Genomic DNA, 18,103 nt, shown 5'->3' with positions numbered 1-18,103 from the left:
ATTGAAAGAGCTCAGTACAGTGTCTTAAACACAGTAAATAAAGTCCTGGTAAGTGCAAGGTAGAGGGGCTGGTAGTCGTGGTTGGTTCACTGCAATAACAGCAGCAGTAACAGTAAAGGTCATGGGAATGGCAGTCACAATTGTAAGATGCTCTTTCTCAGAACTACCACCATTTGCTGTCATATAGCTCAACAAACCTCATTATTGCCTTACCTAGTTATACCCATAATGAATATCTGTCATATGCAGACTTCTGTCTTACTTAATTTTCTCTGCTCTCTGTCCCCTCCTGCTATTTTATTTCAAACTGGGGAGTCTCCAAAATCATTCTATGTGCCCAAACCTATAATCTGCTCTTGAATCCTTTTCCTTATTTTCCTTGCCCAAGAGATCTCTCTCCCCTCCCCAGAAACATCTCCAATCAGACCATTCTTAGGTGCAAAATGGAGACTTGAAAAATGTGACCTTAGTCAGCTCGACTCTGATCATGCATATCAGAAACAAAGTCAATATTTTTCTTATTACTTGACATTAAAGTTTATTTTCAGACAGCAACCCGTGTCTGTAAGTAATGATCTCAAATGCTTTTAAGCAACCTGATTATAATTGATTAAAGCAACTTTGTGAAAGTTGGCAAAGAAGAATTGTATAAACATCCAAAATTATGAATGCATATAGCTTTGTGTATATTAATACTATAATGGATAGGATGGTTTTGGACAAGTAGAGAACTGGGTCACTCTATTTATCATGGGATATTTAAAATTTTAATTCCCTCTATTTTAAGTCAAATATAATACATAGGATTTAATGAATAGTGATTTTTTGTTGTGCTGCTTTTTTGAAAAACCTGGGGCTTCTAGAGAATGTCTATTCTACTTCCAATCTCCATGTTCCAGAAGGATTCATTTCTAGCTCCCTGCATTACATATCACTCTGTGTTGTATTCCAGTGAATAGCACTATGTTTTATGCAGCCAAACCTGATCCTAAGTAATAACATAAGGGAAACACAGAGTTAAACCAAATAGAAAAAAAGAGAAGGCACTTGTCTTTTTGGTTAAGAGAACATGTTGGGGTAGGAAAAGTAGAACTCAGGGCAAAACTAGGTAAGAAAACCAAGAAATCAGATGCCATTATTTATTAAGTACCTTCTACATATTAGCCATTGAAGTAGCTGATTTATAAATATTCCAGAATCTCTTTCCCCCTCAAACAAGAAAATGAACAAAAAACATATAAATATATTACTGTGATTTTATAGGTGTGAAAATTCTCAGAATGGTTAAATCAATAACCCTAGGTCACCAAAATTGTGCGAGTGTTCTACTTCAAACCCAAGTCTGTTTAGAAATCATTCTGAGTATTTGTAAAATGATTCCATAAATAAATAAAATATTACTGCGGAGAATTACTGCTATACATCTACCCCAACAATAATAAGAAAAACGGAAATGTTGAATGAGCAAAGGAAAATGATCACAACGCAGAAGCACAGCACTTTCCAAATAAAGACTGACTTGGAAAATGTGAATAATTCCTATCTTGTTTTTCAAAGCAAGCAAGCGCACCCAAAGAAAGTCACACCAAGCACTGATTAAAGATAATTATTCTTCTGACTCCCCAGCTAACCTATCCATAAGGCCTAGATGTGTCCCAAATAGTATTATTCCTAATGACACTTCACATTAATAGCATTGTCGATATTCAAGACAGGTTCAAAAAATCAGAAACAAAGCAACTGTTAATTCAAAGAACGAAAAGAAGAAACCTGAAATATTCGGATTTATTGGAATATAATTGAAATTGGAAATATTTTAAGGTTTGCCTTTAGCTTAAGTCCTGCTTTGGGCTGTTTGACTACCCTGTCCTGCAGAAAAGTCACAAATTGATGCCAATTTCTTTCCTAGCCCCTGGCAAAACTTATGAGAAAACCCATGTTATTTATAAAAGCAATGGAAGAACTGATAAGGAGGTTACACTGACTTAATCCAGAGTTCACAAGTTTTCTTAGGCAATAGGTAAGGTGGAAAACTTGTGGAATGTAAGCTGAGGATGATGTATAATTTTGAGAATATTGATTCATTGCAAATGAAAACAGAAGTTCCATTTTCTCCAGCTCAACTAAAATGGTTTCCCACAAAGATCTGAAAGTATATTAACATCTTCTATCTTATGTAAATTAGAAGTTAATGAACATAAAAACCATTAGTCTTCACTGACGCTCTATAATTGAATCGATGCAATTGATTTTAAAGTTCAGAAGCACTCCACGTTTCAGTAAAGCATATAGAGGCTTTTAAGACTCTGACTTAGGTCCATAAACAAACCCATCAGATTGATAAGCATTCCCAGAAGAAATGAAACACAGCATTTACTGTGCTAAGAATTCTACATTCATGACATGAAATCCTGTGTTTTTTCATAATCTCCAACTTGACCTACTGAGGAGACAGGGTAAGTTATGCAAAACAGGATATAATGTGGTTTGCATGTTTGAATGACATAAACTCTGTTCTTCCTTGAAATCACAAACATGTGTGCATGCACGAGCACACACACACACACACAGAAACAACTGTGTAGGACTGGAATGTATTCAAATATCTGCATAAAACCAGTTGAATTTTCATTTGAGTCTCAGAAGAAGTGTTACGGAATTGTGTCCAGTGGGAACCCAGTAACTCTTTCTGAATGACAGTGTTTTCTGCTCCCCCACTGGGACTTTTGGGAGTTCTGCACTTACCTCACAGTGGTATGAGCCATGTGGTCACAACCTATAAAATCATCACTTTCTAAGGTCATCAGATATATGGAGGAGAGGCCAAGAAGCCTTCTTACTGAAGTCTTTAACCAGAAAGTCAATAGCAGTGCGCCATCAATTCAGTTAGAAAAAAAGAATGACTTAGTGCCTAACTTCTGAACAAGGTTTCCAGTGAATTAAGCCTCCTTTCATGAAAAAGGAGTGCTGTCTAATTGGATCTGTAGTTTCCTCTTTTAATAGATGCCACTGATTTTCTCAAACTGGTACTATTTCTCTGATCTTTGATTAACTATCAAAAAATGGCAGCTTACAATTTTAACCACTGCCGTCATCACTGGGGTGGTTTCTAGCTCACCTTTTTCTTTTACTTTCTCTTTTTTCCCCATCAAGTGGCACTGTGGAGTCTAAAGGGAACAGTGCATTCAATCTATGGAATTTGACCATCTGGCCATCTCAGACCATCTCAAAGGACAACTATAAATTCTAGAAGTTTTAACTTCTGTGTTTTCTACAATATTTGCAACAAAACCTGATGAAGGGAAAAATTTAAAAAGCCAAAACATTTCTCTACAGGAAAAACCTGTACTAGCCTATCAATAAGAATTACATATATATTTAAATTTTTTTCTCTTTGAAATATCTTTATTCAATGTGAAGTTTCCTCAATCCCAACATTTTAGTATACACTTGGTCCTACTAAGAGTCTGTATTTGAAGCCACAAGCTATAAAAGCTCCCCCAGATTTCCGAAGGGCAATCTCCTAGAAGTATAGGGGAAGAAAGTGCGGTTATATGTCAAATACACGCACTGCACAAAAAGGAAAACATTTCTTCTATTTGCCTGTCCATAAATTTTTGACAATGATTGGGGCATGCACATCCACTCTGAACTCAAGCATCTACATCCTGAGATTCCCTCCAGCTTCCCAACCGTTCAGCCCCTGGTATTTGTTACAGCCGTGCAAGGCTGCAGTGTTTGGATTTAAACCACACGTTGCTTTTCCCTTTCATTCCTGGCCAGCCTCTCAAAGCCGCCCAGCAGGTGCTGTCTTGGGAATGTCACCGTCTAATAAAAGTACTGTAACATAAAACAGAGACAAAGGCGTTCTCTTCGGATGCACTTTGCTTTTCTTGACACATGGCATTCCTAATAGGACAGTGTCTCAAAGCTTAAGGCAGAAGAACAGTCTATATGCTTTGTCATTCAAAAAAAAAACACACAAAAAAAAACCTCCTATTAGTTTTGCTCGGGCGGTGAACCCCAGTGCTGGGTGACAGAAGTTAAGAAAGCAACGGGGCCAGCTGCTTCACCACACAATGCCGAGGGGGGAAGGTTCAGGCAGAGTTTTCCAAAAGGTGGTTTTTTGCACTCCTATGGCACTTCAGAGAATGACACCTTAATTGCTTGTCTGAGTGGTGTATGTAAGAATGATATAAAGAAAAAACAGTTACACGGGAGTGCGAGTGATTTAAATGATTCACTTCAATTCAAGTGAATCAAAGGAGTAAGAGCAGAAAAGTTACATTATGTGAACTAAGAGAATTAGAACCAGGAGTCTAAAAGCTTTGACATTAGGTACCACTACTTAGGGATCTAAAGGGTTTAGATTTAAAGGTGAGGCCCTAAAGACATTAATGTCATGCTTACCTGAGAAATCATGAAATTTGTGTTTTTATGATGCTTTTCTTCAGACTGTGATTTGAAGATAGAAGAAGTAAAGAACCCTAGAAAAAATAATTACTTAGCCTCTGTCTTAGGACATTGTTTCTAACAAACTGCGTTGTCTTGCACATACCAAACACAGACAATCCAGCCCTAAAATTCAAAGGGAAGAATTTTATTTTCAGTTAACAGTTGACCTGAGTTGTTTTGATTCTCTTTAGTTGTCTTTGGGAGAAGATCCTCTTCAGGACTGGGTCAAGTGCACAGAGAGTGGTCCAATAATGCCCGTGTAGGAGATTTATTTTTCCATGGATTCCTATACATCTCAGGTCACATCATGACCCTGTCAAAACATTACTATTTTGCGCAATAGCTAATATTTCAACACTGCCTAATGGAACAGAGTAGGTAATATTCCTAATGAAGACTATCATCCTTACCTCCCAAGCTATGTGAGGTACATCCCCATTTATTCTTTCCTCTTTCAATGGGTAAAAAAGAACTTAAGTAAAAGTAATAATGTGATTTTGCAATAGCCAGCCTCCTAAGCATCTGCCATCCAGCTGTCTATTATTTTATGATCCTGACATACAGCCAGAGTTGGTGAGAAGACTGAACACCTGTTATGCACTAAGACTTTATATTCAAGAGCTCACTGAACCCTTCCACCTGGTGAAATAATTGGTTTTATGCTTTTGGATGAGGAAACTTAAGATCAGAGCAGTTAGTAACTATCCCTAGATCACAACTGACAGGTGTAAAACCTGGACTGGAATCTGTATCTGACATAAAAGCTTATGTTCTGTGCATTTCAGGTCACTTCCTTTAGCAGAAAATATGTATGCAATTTTTTTCTCCTTCATATACTAATTGTCATATGATAGTATCATCACTTAAACTCATTTCCTACCTAGAATTTTCTTTTTTCTTAATTGAACTAAGTTAAGCTGAATAAAACTCAATGTCAAATAAATCTCAGAAGGTTTGGGGAATGAATGGAAGCGGAAAACTTGCCAAGCTTAACAGCCCACTCTAAACCTTCTGGGCAGTAAGTTTATAGCACAGATTGAGTCTTTTAAGATTCAAGATTCCTTGTATTTGACAAGCTGTGATGTTCTATATAGAAGTAAAAAAGCATGTAAAAGAATTCTTTGGACATCAAAGGGCTCATAAACAGAACCATGTCAGGTATTTTTTGTACATATTGCATATACTCTATAAAGGTTTCTGAATATTTAGTGTTATCCATTCAATGGGCCTGCATAATGCTCCTTTTTCTCATTTTTCACTGGATATGTCATGACTTCATTTGTCCATAAATATTCTCCTTAAAAATTATTGTATAAGCATAATTGAGAGGAATAAATTAAGGAATTAAGGGGAATTGTAAATGAAACATTATTTCTCATTTTCATCTGAGAATGAAATTTATGAAAATTTTCCTAAATGAAAAGGAATTATAATTAAATGGGATACTTTCATGAGGAGTTGGTAGTTCTTCTTTTTAATTATTGTGCAAGGTATCTGTTTAACCCCAAACCCAAAAGATCCTCTTTTCTTGTGCAGTACTTAAATTTGGACAGTAGTTTGATTTCAGTTGCTTTTCTTTTTAAGTTCTTTGGTTTGACAAACTGGGCTTTGTGTCCTATGACAACAGCTTTTCTCGAGAGATTTCTGGTACTTTCTGATTCTGGTTGGACTGGAAATACCACAAAAAACAACTCCCCTTATGGTATTTTGGCACCTCGACCATCAGGACCAGATGGTACACAGAAGTGCAGAGGAAGCATTGAATATGAATAATGATACATTTTTAAAAATCATCTAGTCTTCTCTAACTTTATTGCATTTCAGATAAGGGTTCATGCCAATTTATACTCTAATCTGAACATGTTCAGCATGTCCCATGGAGTAAAACTGGATGGTAGGGTTGTAGAATGGTGTGGTTTTAGAAAAATTACTAGTCTTGATTTTGTCCCATGAGACTCAGTTGCGCACAGTATTTTTTCTGGACAAAGAGACAGAAGAGCCCTAAAGTGCAGTCTCCAGAAGAAAGTGTAGGAAAGTATTAGATCTGACAATCAAGCTTGAACAAAAGGAAAAAGCATCATTGTCATCTCCACCAAGGACAAGAATGGTGTGACTGTAAGTGAGCATTAAATATGGTCACGAATGTGCCCAACAAATGCTCCTGATATTTGGTGCAATGGGAGCTGAGCTCTCAAAATACACATGCAGACTTAGATCTTAATGTGATGTGTTATTTTTACACAAAGGTAGTGGAATGTTGCACTGGAGGCTGCTGTTTGTTTTTGCATAGTCCTCATTATTTCTGTCTCAGGATATGGGCCTGGTGTAAAAGAAAAACAGTGACCTATCCTTACAAACCAGTTATAAAAAAATAATGGAGGAGTATTTACATTCAACCTCCTGTCCTACCCACACCTCTGATGGAAGTGCTAGAAATAAATAAAATAGCTAATAGTTAGCAAACAAGACTTAGGATGCAACCAAACCAAAACAAAAATTAAATAGGCTAGATATTCTAAACTACTTTTTTCTAATGTTTGTTGCCTAGAACATTAGAGTCACTAACTGTTAGCAGCTTTGAGAAGTGCAGGGATAAATACCATTAAGCAGGTTTCTTTTTACAATGTGTACGGAGACTCTCCAAGAGAGTGATAAACTGAGTTGGTTTTCCAAATGTATGTCCATGGAATCTATTTTTTCCCCCTAGGATCACATTGAAAAACGAGTGACACAAGCTTTAAGGATTAAAAGGATAATGAAGTTTGAAGAGTAATCCATCTTGAAGAATCCTAGGTTCACCATCCTGTTTCCACACAGCCTCACAGTAAAAAGCCACATTTGTAAACCCATAACAAACAGGTATTAAGAAGAGTTCTTCGCTTATTAGAAATGGTGAAGAAAAGTTAAAAACAATCTTAAGGAAAATCCTCCAATAGAAATAGGGAAATTACTAGATTTGCTTGTAGTACTCTTCGCTCTACAAGAGAGCTTTCATTAACAGATTATTAAAAGTGAGGAAATGCCTTAAGGGGAAAGAAATTTTCACTTTTAAATTTTCTTCTAACTTTGCATCACAGGGAAACAACAAAGTGAGTACTACTAATGGTCCAAGATATGCCAGGAAAATACATCTGACCCCACCCCCTTCGAAACACACACACGCGCGCACACACACACACACACACACACACACACACTGTGTACAGAATTTTAATCTCATATAGTGAGAATTTGGTCCCATCCCACTGGCGTTTTGACACAAAAAGTATTTTATATGAGTATCTGGAATATAATGTTCAGTTGCTTCAGATGAGCCTTAATGAACTGATTTGCCCATTCTTGGACTTAAAACAAAGATTTAAGAGTGAAGATCTTTTTGTTGGAACTTTTAATAAAATAATGCGTTTACTTCAAGCATACTTTGGTTTAATAAAGCAATTATTTTGTATTAGCGACTCTCCAAAAGTATTAAATATATATACTAAAAAATGGACTTTGTAGTCTGAGAAAGAAGAATTCATTTTATGAAAAAGTCACATATTTAATGACCCTAAGAACAACCTCTTAACTGCTCCCTCACATGTTCAAGTGTACATGACTAGACATGACAAAATTTTGGAACCTCATGCTCTTGAGAATAGGGAATATGATTAAGTGTGTAAGATGTCTGAAGCAAGGCCCGAAGCTCCAAAACTATTGACATTGTGGGACAGATAATTTTTGGTTGTAAGAGGATTTTGTGTTTAGCAACATCCTTGGCCTCTTCTACCCACTAGATGCCAAAACACTGTCCCCCACCAAATGAGACCAGAGTGTCTGTAGACATTACCAAGTGTTCTCTGGAGGGAGTATATGCCCAAGGTTGAGAATCAGTGCTCCAATACATTCATGTCTCCTGGACACGAATTCACAGAGACCTCATTTCTGGAGGTCTAGAAGCAATTTCTGTGCTTCCTGCCCTCTTGGGGTTTATAGGAATGGAGACTCTTGGAACATTTTTGTGTGAATATTGACTTCTCCCCACACTGAATTTCACTATTGTGTTGTTTTCAAGACTTGGTTGTCCCTGTTTTATTTAGTTCATCACTGCACAATAAGATTTTCCATAAAATTTCTTAAGGATCTGTAGAGATCCCAAAGAGAATAGAAACTGCTCAGTTTCTGAAAAACAATGCACCCTAATGAGCAACTGCCATTCCCTCTAGGTCTCTGGACAATTTATGTTTTGTAAATGTATTATTTGTACAGATGTTAAAATTGTAAAGGATTAAAGCCAACATTCAGTAGTCAACTTTGATTACATACAGGTCAATACCCATATTTTTTCATGGGACCTTTAATGACCGCTGTGGTCAAGACCTAGCAACCCCACAGTTTCATCTCTTTCAGCGCCTTGTCTTACAAATCACATTTTAAAAACACTGGGATGCAGTTCACATCTGCCCTACTTAGCCTCAGACCTCAGTGCCTTTGTTCCTGCTATTGCCTCTTTTAGGAGGAAGGTTTACTGCCTTTTTCCATCTCTTGGCTAAATTCTTAACAAATTTTAAATTAAAAGTTAATTTTTCTCCACGGTCTTCATTACATACATGGCCTCACATATATGTCTTATGAACAGAGCAGTAGTGCTTGGTCAAAAAGAAAAACATATATATATATATATATATATATATATATGCTTATATATATGTATATGTATACATGTATATATTTGTTTAAGACAGAAAATAAACTACACACTGTTTAAGTGAAGAACACAAATACAAGTAGTAAAATGTGTAGATCAAATATATTTCCTTCGATTACATAAAATTCAAGTAAAATGCTTCCTCAATCAATTTTTTTCAGTGTTTTTTTTCTTTGATGGTTTCCAGTATGAAGCTACATAGAGTTGATCTTTAGAAAGTTATTTAGATTTTTCAGAGTAAAAATATTGACGGGTAATTTCATAATTGTATTTAAGCAACAACAATAAGCAAACAAACATATATAGTCAACCACTGTAAACCATCATCTGGCATCACCGGGAAGTTCTACAGACATTTACAACTGGTAGGGGGGAGATAATTTCTAATTTTTCTGTGTTTACATAACCTCAGTCTGGAGTGAAATGGTAAAATGCACATATATAGCAGCTGTGATCATTTAAACCATTTGGTGTTTTTGTTTTCTTTGTCTAATTCATGCATTTAGATTTTTCTGTAAACAAAAAGATTGCCCTGGAGCAGTTGGGTGACTAACCCACACACGGTTGTTTTTTGAAGCAGGGCCGGTGGTGTACAGAGGTTTATGAGCTGCTTGTAAGAGGTGAACAGAAGTATGTGACCATTTTTCCATCTGTTCTTTTGTGATTTACACAGATTCCATGCAGATAAAGAGGAGCTGCTACATCTGACAGAACCCAAGCTACACTACGAACAGCAGGGAAGGCCACCTGCTACTCCGCAACTTACCTTACATCAAAGCGGCCGGGGTCTCTGCCCTGATTGGCTAGCAGCGGGTCTCCCGTGGCAAATGCCTGCTCGAGTCCACAGAACGGAAGGAGCAGACCCCCAATCACCAAAGCATCACCCAACACGGCTGTAAATCTGGAGTGTGAGGGGAAGGTGATTTTCTAGGTTTTCTTCATTTACATTTTAGAATTACATATTTTTTCTCGACTACTTTTGGTGATTTATTTTCCTTTTAGATGCATACCCTCCCCCTTTTACATGGAAGGTTTGTGGTGTGCCGCAGGACACTTCTGAAGATGAAGGCGAAGAAAAAATGAGCAGGGTTTAAGATGAGTGCTACAGCGATGCATTCCTTTTCCTTTCTTTTCTTTACTGTTCTTTTTTTCTTTTTCTGGCCGCATTTTCTTTGACGGTACAGGCAAAGGAATTGGATGTTTCTGTTTTCCTTCATTTTGTTTTTGCATTATTTTATTTTGTTTCAGATCAGTGATCTTATTTGTGAACAACTAGAATGAAACACTTGGAAACTGAAGTTATTAATGACTCTGGACCTGGTAGTTTTCATGGAAGGAAGCTCATTGCTCCACAGCTGCTGTCTGCAGAGTTCCACCGTCCTGGACCCCTTCAACTCAGCCCATGGCTCCTTCACTAGCTTCAAAGTATTTTAAGAATATCTTCCTCTCAACAACTCTGAATTATTTAGTTTTCAACCTTGACGAGTTGATCAGTTAATAGCAACAACTATAGAGATTAAGGGCGACTTGTTTAGCACCAGGATATGAAATCAGTCTGGGATCATTTTAGGACATATTAGCTATGTCAGTGCATGCACCAATCATGTTTTCTCAATTACAAGTTTACAAAACTCCTTTAAGATGAAGAAAGCATATGCCAAATATAATTTAATATTCATAATCACCATTATTGTAGTTTATCTCTTTTCAAAGTTTATTCACAAATGTCCTGCCAAGGAACTTCAATTACTAGATTAAGTTCCCGTTCTGGGTTAGGTGCAATAAGCACTGAACAATGGAAGCCCCTCTGGGTCTCAAGTGCCTGACACAGAATGTGGAGGATATGAGAAATATTTATTGAATGGCTATTGTAATGGATAAATAAATGTATCTACATGGTAAGTCTCTGTATGTGAATGCTTTGTGTCCTCATTCCCCAACTATAGTAGTCCATTTAAATCCAAACATTTATAACTGTCCGTCTACTGAGGGTTGGAATCCTAACAGAGACACATCAGTGTGCAAATATTTCTGCCAAGTTCAGATCATCCAGACTCCTCGAAGGAAATACAGCTTTGTCTATGTCACAGATGTTCCCCTGAATTCCTAAGCTGCCTCAGAACGGGCAGGGCCTGTGTACAGCTGTGTATCAGCACAGCGATGCTTTGGTAGAACTGGAGGGGGCAGCAGGGAAGGTAGGATGTTGGAGTGTGCTGGCAGCAGGGAATGGAGAAAACTTGAATTGTACCTGTCCTGCTGTCCAGCTCGTGTGAGGTCCTTGCAGAGACATAGTCACAAGTAGCTGCAGATCAAATGCATCTGCATTCAAAGGAGAGGAAGCAGCAGCCGCTGCAATGGCTCAAACCCAGTAAAGGCAATTTAGAAAAACTCCACTTAAATAAGACAACAATTCAACACCCTGAATGGACTGTTGGACTTGGAAGTAGACTGTCTGGCAGCCCCTGGGATGGTTGTGTAATAGGATCCTGAGTTTTTCGTAGCTGGTAATTAAAAAGAAAAAGTTGCCAGGACAATTGTACAGTTCTTGAAAGAAGTCTTCACTTGGCTCACAAAGGTGGCTCCAGGGGAGGAAAGGAAGGCACATTCCTGGAAATGGTTTTACTTACAGCCTATGTATGACAAAGCGTTAGAGAATAAAGACATGGGCAGGTAAAGGAACCTAGGGATTTCAAACATACTTGGACATTAGGGCGCTGAATTTAAGAGAGACAAGAGAGAAAAGAAGAGGGAGTAGGGAAACCGAGGGCGCCAAGTACACTGATTTTTGCCCTGCACGTAAATCCAGAGTAAAAACACTCTACTACATCTAAGTGTCAAGATTCTTTGAATATATTTATTTATTCTTAACAATCCATTTGGAATGTTTGAAGAAATCAATTGAAATTTGCCATTTTTTTTTTTGCTTTTTTGTCTTAATGAAAGGATTTAAATTAACGGAACAGATTCCTCCAGCCCACTATCAGAGCCCTCTCTCAACACAAATGGGTTATTTGAATTTTTAACCCCCATGCTAAGTAGTGGATTTAAAGTCATGTGTTTTCCCAGCAAGAAGGTGTCTCATTCGGACTAATCTCGCCCTTGGCAGTGGTCCCCTGCACCCCATGGAGATGCTGAGGTTAATGTGGAATGTCTGTTTACCTGATGGCCTCCTGCACCTGGGACAGCTCTGGGAGAGCTCACAAAGGAACAATGAGCAGGGGCTGGACAGGAACTGTACCCAGCTGAGGAGCCATCATCCCCAGCAGCGGTGCTTATCTGCAAACGCTGCAGACCACTGCCCCCTAAAAGTGCCCCTCTCTCCTCTTTGAAGGAGGAAATGCTGTCGCAGCCTATTAGTCACAGAAACAGTCCCTGGCAATTAGTGTGTTTAATACATCAACTAGTAATTAATAGAAAAGAATTGAAATGCACTTTGATCCTCTGATATTACTTCCCGGGAAATTATCTTACTGGTATGTTCATACGTACACTCACAAGAATATGTTCAGGATGTTTACGGCAGCCTTGCTTGTAATAGCAAAAGGTGGGAAAGCAAAAATGACCATCAGCAGGAGACTGAATTAAATGACAGCACCTCTGTAGCATGGAGTATTATGAAGCCATTACGATAGGCAGACAGGAGCTCCTCAGATGCTGCCGGCATGATGATCTCCAAGATGATGGGTTTAAAAAATAAGGTGTACATAATATGTAAGATTATATGTACATATGTCTTTGTAAATTTTCAGGAAGGACCTATTTTGATCGCTAAGAAGTGGATGAGATGGGAGTGAGAATTAACACTTTATACTCTTTTATAGTTATTTTTTTCCATGTGCACATACTGAAAATAAAAACATTAAAAATTTAATAGGCTGGCCTTGTGAGGAGGTAGACCAAGAGATGCTTTTATGAATTGGAGCAATGGACACATCATGGCCGTGGGCCCCACAAAGGCTGGTGCCTTCAACACAGTCTCTGGTGCACGATCACCAGTGATTTACCAAGAGTCTCTGAGCTTACGTTTATGATTAAAAATATTTATTTCCTTTGGACCTTGAAAATAAGTCAAACTGCTCGTTATTGAAAGTGAATAATAGCATGAGAGGTCACACTATTTTACTCTCAAATAATTTTCCAGTAGAGCTATAAGGACATAAATAAATTCTCTAAGTGTTCCCTTCCTCATTCCTGAAACTAAGATTTTAATGGACTCTAGTACATAGTGTTGTCATGAGGATTATATAGAATAATGCATACAGAGCAGCTTATGGTTTCTGGCACACATCAAACTGCTAAGTAATATTAATGACCATTATTATTGTCAGGGATAGAGGACCTACTATTAGGATCAGAGTTTAGGCAAACCCCACACATAGAGACACTGCTACGGAAAGTTTATCTTAGCCAATGAGAATTGATCCTTGTAAGGCTTCTAATAATACATAGTCCCTGTCTTCTACTTTGCCTCATAAAGATATGCTTCCAGCCAACACAAAGTGCCATGATTCTTTGGTGAATTCCTCTCCTCTCCCTCTTCTTCTCTTTGGAGTGAAATCAGATCAAAGAAAGCACCTGTTAACATCCCATGTAATTCATTCACATTGTCCCAAACGACGGTTTCCTGTCTTGGTATGTGTCTTCATTTGGGTTTCTCTAAAGCAAACCCTAAGTAATGAAGCGGTGTAAGTCAGAGGAGGGAGAAATGCTCATAAAGTGTGCCTTTGTGAGTGAGGTATGTCTGTGGGGTGGGCGCCTGGGCACCAATGCCAGCAGGCATGCTCTGGGTCCCTATGTAGAACCGCCCAGAATCACCCCAGCAGAGGCTGTGGAGGGCTGCGTAGTTTATCTATCAACTTGCACCTGGCATCCGTGGATTTGTTCTCTGGGTGCAAACTACCTTGCCTCTCTGGGTTACACTTGTGCACAGCTGCTTCAGTGCAGGAGAAGGGTGTCCAACAGAGAAAAAGAGAGGGGCCAGCCTAGAACTAGGAAACTGTCAATGTGCTGAAATCACCCAGAGGAGCGGGTGAACTGAGGCGGGCTCAGAGGACGTCAGTGAAGGACATCAGGGCATCTAGCCTCGGAGAACTGTGCTCTGCTGGCTTGGTAAGAGTTCTGGAGCCCCAGAACTTTCCTTCAAGTCTCCCTATGCATGTCTCTATCATGGCTCTCTCTGCATATTTAAAACAAATAATTATCTTCCATATAGCCTTCTGCCACTGCAGTTGAAGTTCATTAAGAGCAGAGGCCTGTGACACTTGCCTCTTTGCAGTTTCAGAAGAACTAGCACAACGCCTGACCCCAGAGCAGAAGGGCAATAAATACTAATTGAATGTAAGAATGAAGCAATGAAAAAAAGGAATGAATGAATTTTTGCTTACAGTTGCTTCTTTGGCAAGTGGTGGGAAGAGGCTTTAAATCTGGGTCTCTCAAGCTGTGTCCTTGTCCCTACAGCCTAGTGAAAAACACCGAACTTTTACAGGCTGACTTCCCTCTCTTCTTTCAGTCCACCCAGCTCCTCTGCCTCTGTCTGTGCTTCACTTTTTCTTTTTCTCTTTCCATTTTCCCTTCTCTCACCCCCACTATGAATACGTGTGTAATGTCTATACTCATCTGCACCTTGCCACTGACCATACTGTAAATACCTGGCATATCTTAGACTGAGATCCCAGAAAGCAGACCAAGGGTTTTATGGGCATCCCAGGTGGCAGGAGTGAGGGACGTGAGGACAAATACAAGAAGCGTTGTCAGCTGGCCACCACGTTGTAGACTGATTTCACTTCCCCCGAGAAAGGCCTCCGAGAAGCTGTGCTAACCTATCTCAGGATCATCTAACTGGGAGGAAAGGAGGTAAGAATTTTAAGTCTTCCACATCCCACTGATCAAAGGTTCGTAACGCAGGGGTGTTCTGTTCCCTCCCGGCTCTCAGCCAGGGCTCTGTCTTGTCTGAGTTGCTTACCTGGCAGTGTGATGCAACCTTTCATCCCCAAGGGACATGACTGCTTAGATGCATTAACCATATCATGTGATGGTTGCTCCAATTGCCCCTTCATCCTTGTCACTGGGCACAGAAATGCCAAGAAATACCATAGGGATTCGTATGTGCTGTGGACAAGTCCCACTGTGTGACAGCAACTGTATCCTCTCCTGATCATCAGAATTGGCGACCGCTAGCAGTACAGTCACTGTCCTTTCCCCAGTGAGAGGCTGCCAGCGTGAGGATTCCCAGGTGGCCATGAGGAAGTCCCGGCTTCCAGATCAGGAGCTTTCCAATGTTCCCTGGCTCAAGAAGGAGCCACTGAGATGGAGAAGCCCACCCAGCAAAGCTTCACGGGAAACACAGATTCCACAGGTGAGTCATGGAGAGGAGAGTGAGAATGACCTGTTCCCCTCAGTTCCCATTCTAGCTACTAGGGCATCAGACCGTATGTTCCTGATTTGGCACAAACCCCAGACATCAGGGTCACCAGCTTTACAGGGAGTTATTTTTGAGCTGGTACCTTACCTTGTTCTAAGAGGCCATTCATTCCACCATTCTGTCAGGCTGGCCTACTTTGGCATAAGCAGTACATAAGTCCAGTGTATCTACACACTCCCAGTACCCAAACCAGGGGCCTTTGGTTTGAGCCAATGAGGTTTATGAGAGCATGTCTATTATCAGATGTTCTGATAGCCCCTCGGAGAGGAACAGCCAACTCTTATCCAAGGCAGGTATTGCTCCTGACATGGAGGAAGTACTGCTCTCTCACCGCAGGAAGGGCTGTGATAGAATAAACCTGCTACCCAGCAGCTGGCTAGTCTCCTGGAGGAAAGGGCCACATAAAGGGCCCAGTTTCAGTCTCTCCTGATGCTGGCAGGTTGTGCATTCAGCAGTGGCAGGAGCTGGATAAGGCTTGATGGAATGGAGCCCTCTGTATTTGCATATATACATGTGTATCCATAAGCGCTTATGTGTGCCTCATAAAGATATGCTTCCAGCAGACATAGCCAGTCTGTGCCTCATAGCCACTCTGTTCATGAGCCCACTGCAGTCTCACTGAAGTGGCCCAGAGAAAAGACTGGCTGATAACCACGAGCCAAGCCCACCTGTTCAGTCAGCTGCTGAGAGCAATCGTCACACTGCATACACTTCAGGTATTCATCCCAGTCCCTCTCAGGAAGGGAGAAGAGCCACTATATATACTTGCCGAGGCATTGCAGGTCCCTCAACAGCACTCAGCCTCCCCTTCAATAATCAGTGGGCTCCAAGCCCATGACCAGACTCAGAACTCGGATGTAAGTTGGTGACTCTTTACTCTGACAGCTTGGCAACTCTTGATTTCTTTTGATTAAACAAGTTAAGCAACACTCTGAAAGTCTGCACACCTTTCTTGCATCAGGAATACTACGACCTAATAAACATGACCCCAGTTCTCCGAGGGTCCCAGCCCTTAAACCATGGGGCCTGCTGTCCACCACAGTAATTACTTTTTCCTTGATTCAGATTGTTCAGTGTGGCTGCCTAGCCCCTGCCACCCCGGAATGTCAGCATTCTGACTGATAGCAGCAAACCTAGTTCCGTGGTGGCATCTCCTACTTTCACTGCAGCCCACAGAGGACGGCCACCACCGAGCTTCCCAAGGATGCAGTCTGCCAGTCCATGACCTGCTACCTCAGTGAAGGCAGTTTTCTCTGTAGAATGTAACTGAGTGGAATGTTCTCAAGTCTTAAATGGTAAGTGAATTCTAACTTTACTACCTTCTCAGCCTCTACTTTCTCTGTTCTATACCAAGAAAGTTTCTGTCTCTCCACCTCATTTATTTGGACAGCCATCCTCAGGTCTAAGCTTCAAGTAGCTGTTCCAACAGACGATTAGGTCTTTTTGCCAGAATATTGAATCTCTAGCCATAGATGAGTTTCTCCATGGTAGACTTTCTCCTATCCAGACTCATTTTCCATCCTTCCTGTTCCAGTGCCTTCAAGATCCACTTCCAGATCTGTTTTGATTCAGACTGGCACATATGAGCCAGAATGTACCATTTCTTTAGTGTGTAAGTAATTTCCTTCTGGAGCAGGAAATGTACTTCCCTGCCTATGCTGTGCTAAGTCCTGACACTGACTATCAGATGGATGCAAAGGACAGGACAGCGAGAGCAGATCGTGAAGTAGACAAGCTTAATCCTTCAGGTCACCTGTTTCAGGGGAAGCCTCAAAGCAAGGGGAGGTGGCTTTCCTCTGTCAAGGGAAAGGAACTGATTACGCCAGTCCAGAGGATTAAGGAAAATCCTATTTCAAGATTTTCAGTTTCAACCACATGTACAGCCCTGTATGATTCCTGACATTGGCATAGAAGACCTGCCAAGAGGCACTATCTCTTTTGCAAAGTTGCTACCCTTCTAATTACATCCTCATTTTGATTTTTATAATAGTATATCCAGCAGTTGAAGGAAAAAAAAATGTTCTCAAAAGCTGCCATAGATGAATATTGGCTTTTATAACATATTACAGCAACTCATACAAAATATTGAGTTGACAGCTGATGCTCTAAGCCTATCATTATGCTAAGACTTCCAATGCAGTTAATAAAGATTAGCTCACTCTGCATCCTTACCATTACTCTTGTCCTCATATATTCCAAGTACCACTGCTAGCACCTATCCCCGTGTCTCACCTTCCTCCTATGCTTTATCCTAACCACAGGTGAATACCTGAGTATTTTGCAATGCAGGTTAGTCGTTATAGACACCCCATGCATGCCAGCAGTGAAGTGCTTTTTCCCATGACTAATCCAGCTTCCAAATCTGATCCCAAAGATTTATTTTCTATATTCAATTCTGTGTGCCTACTTTTGTAGCCTGTTCCCTAAAAGAGAAACCTGAGGCAAAGGGCTTCTATGCTATTATTTATATTCTGGAGTGAAAATCCAAAGAATGGGAGTGAGAGACACGAAAGGAAAATCAGTATCAAGTGCTGCCCCTA

Source organism: Manis javanica, chromosome 8 (genome assembly GCF_040802235.1).
Source record: "Manis javanica isolate MJ-LG chromosome 8, MJ_LKY, whole genome shotgun sequence".
In the NCBI taxonomy this organism is placed as follows: Eukaryota; Metazoa; Chordata; class Mammalia; order Pholidota; family Manidae; genus Manis; species Manis javanica.
This window is presented reverse-complemented; position numbering follows the sequence as displayed.